Source organism: Takifugu flavidus, chromosome 2, assembly GCF_003711565.1.
Source record: "Takifugu flavidus isolate HTHZ2018 chromosome 2, ASM371156v2, whole genome shotgun sequence".
Lineage (NCBI taxonomy): Eukaryota > Metazoa > Chordata > Actinopteri > Tetraodontiformes > Tetraodontidae > Takifugu > Takifugu flavidus.
This window is the reverse complement of record NC_079521.1, coordinates 4,927,721-4,930,467: the sequence shown is the minus strand read 5'-3', so window position 1 is coordinate 4,930,467 and position 2,747 is coordinate 4,927,721. Positions and strand designations below refer to the sequence as shown.

General features: G+C 43.2%; 1 protein-coding gene across 1 annotated transcript in view; it reads left to right on the top strand.

Annotated features, from left to right (window-relative positions):
• The window catches only part of eva1a (eva-1 homolog A (C. elegans)), an 11,839-nt gene extending 9,506 nt beyond the window's left edge, over nucleotides 1-2,333 (top strand). The window contains exon 5 of the mRNA XM_057025770.1: nucleotides 1,861-2,333. The gene's annotated coding sequence lies outside the window, so the exon portion shown is untranslated. The remainder of the gene's footprint in view (nucleotides 1-1,860) is intronic.
• The last annotated feature ends 414 nt before the right edge of the window (nucleotides 2,334-2,747 follow it).

The window sequence follows — 2,747 nt, the reverse complement described above, 5'->3', positions numbered from 1 at the left end:
TCTGCCTTCCAGTTCAGATGGGTGATGCCAAGAGTCAGGCTTTCAAATGAACTGGAGCCATATTTTGATCTAGGATTAATTAATAACTTGGAGTGATAGATTGCTGCCACTCCCCCTCCTCGACCAGTAACACGAGGAATATGATAATTAAGATGGGTAGGAGGATTAGATTCATTTAAGCTAACATACTCCTCCTCCTGAAGCCAGGTCTCAGTAAGACAAAATAAATCAATGTGATGATCTGCTATCAGGTCGTGTACTAACAGGGATTTACACAGAAGAGATCTAATATTTAACAGTCCACACTTAATTGTGATATTAGTTTCTCCAACTTGTGCTTTAGTATTAATTTTAATAAGATTATGGTGATTGACCGCTCCCCTGCTCTGTGCTTGGTGAACTTTTAACCGTGGAACAGAGACTACCTCTATAGTGTTAAATATATTATTGTTGGTGGATGAGGGTTCTATGGAAGCAGCAGAGATGTGTGTAAGACTACAACTCTGCATCCTGGTCTGGACCCTGGATTGTCAGGTCACTTTGGGTCTAATAAAATTAGCCAAATTACTAGAAATGAGAGAGGCACCATCCCATGTGGGATGGACACAGTCTCTCCTAATCAGACCAGGTTTTCCCCAAAAGTGCTCCAATTGTCTATAAAGGCCACCTGGTTTTCGGGGCACCACCGTGTCAGCCAGCGATGGAGCGACGACATGCGGCTAAACATCTCATCGCTGGCCAGATTGGGGAGGGGACCAGAGAATGCTACGGAGTCCGACATCGTTTTTGCGTAGTTACACACCGACTCCAAGTTAATTTTGGTGACCTCCGACTGACGAAGCCGGGTGTCGTTGGCTCCGACGTGAATAATAACTTTACCAAATTTACGTTTACGTCTCGCCAGCAGCCGTAAATTTGCTTCTATGTCGCCCGCTCTGGCCCCCGGAATGCACTTGACTATGGTCGCTGGAGTCGGCTTCACGTAGCGCAAAACAGAGTCGCCAATTACCAGGGTCGCTTTCTCAGCGGGTGTGTCGCCGAGTGGGGAAAAACGGTTAGCCACGGGAAGCGGTTGGTGGTGCACCGTGGGCCTTTGTTTTGGGCTACGCTTCCTGTGAACCGTCACCCAGCCGCCCTGGCTAGCCGGCTGCTCGGCTGCTGCCAGGGGACCGCTAGCTGAAGCTACGCTAGGCGGCGCCACAGCAGCTAGCTTCTCCTGGCTACCTGACGCAACTCCAGCTAACTCCAAGCTGTGGAACCGCGTCTCAAGCTCGCCAAGTCTCGCCTGCATAGCCGTAAATAAACTGCACTTTCTGCACCTATTCCCTTCACTAAGGGAGGCAGAGGAGTAACTAAACATTTCACACGCTGAACAGACAAAGACACCGGGTTTAACAGACGGTGAGGCCATGCTAGCGCTAATAATCGGCGAAGCCCTGTATTTGTTTAATATGGGTTGTTTCTCACTGTTGTTATCACGTGACTAGAATGTCCCAAGTGTTCAAATTTTAATTAAAGTGAATACAATACACAAAGTGTTCAATATTAAGTGAATACAACACCCCGTGCACAATGCAACCAACGAACGATTGAGAAGACAGGAAGTGACGCAATACGTTACCAGCTGACGCAAAGCCTCTGTTCGCCCCTATGCTATGCATACAAGAACAGCCTAGTCTTTACTATCAGATTTCATGTTGGTCATCCAGGTGTCATCCATTTCTTTTGTTCTGTCTTTTTATGAGACTTCACTATTGAAAAAAGAGCGTGTGAATACTTTACGTAAATAGATATACAGATATAGGGAAACAGAGAGTGCTACATTAGCTTGATTGTACTGACCCAAAGCCTGTCCAACAGATGGATGGGACAGCTCTGCCTGGGTCCAAGGACAAGACTCATAGTACAAGGCAATTTCAGACCAGCTATTGAAGAAGCTGCAGACTTAAACATACACTCCTCCTGGGGCAGCAGTGTTTGAACTTTGGAGCTTTTGACAAAATGGAACCCAAACTCATGCTGTTTGTACAGATGCTGCAATACAATGATTTATTCCTGTTTTTAAAGAAAATTAACCTAATTTAAATATTAAATCAAACATAAGCAACACAATAATAATATATATAGCACAGTACAGAAGCTGCTTGTGGTAATTGTTTTGATGTGTATTGTCTTTTCTTTTTTGGAGCAATCTGTTTGCATACATATTTAGGATGGAGAATATTCAGCAGTATACATTATTGTCTTCAAACCTTTCCTGTGATAAAGAGATATTTAAAAATAGTTTTTCTTTACATGTTATTGCCTCCAAATAAAATATTTTTTAGAAAACAGTGATTTTCAGATTTAACAACATGATACAGGAAACCTCAGGCCATGCACCAAAGCTGTCTTCTTCCCACCTTGATTCACTGTACAGTATTACCCTATATGTGCCAAAGATGCATAAATACATGAAGTATTAATTAAGTTGAAAGAATTAAGATGACATTCTGACGATGTTCACCTCCATATTCAGACTTCCACCTTTCTTGCTTGTGTAATTTGTCTTTCAGAATTTGGGTAAATATAACAAACAAAGTGATTACCCCCTCCCCTCCCTCCCCTTTAATAAAGCTTCCTATGCTATCACCGTAACTAATTTATGTGGTATTAAGAATATCATTTTGAGTTCAACCGTGACTTAACTCAGTGGTCCACCTCTGCATCTGCATGTAGTGATACTACCGCTTTAACAGGACGGTCCG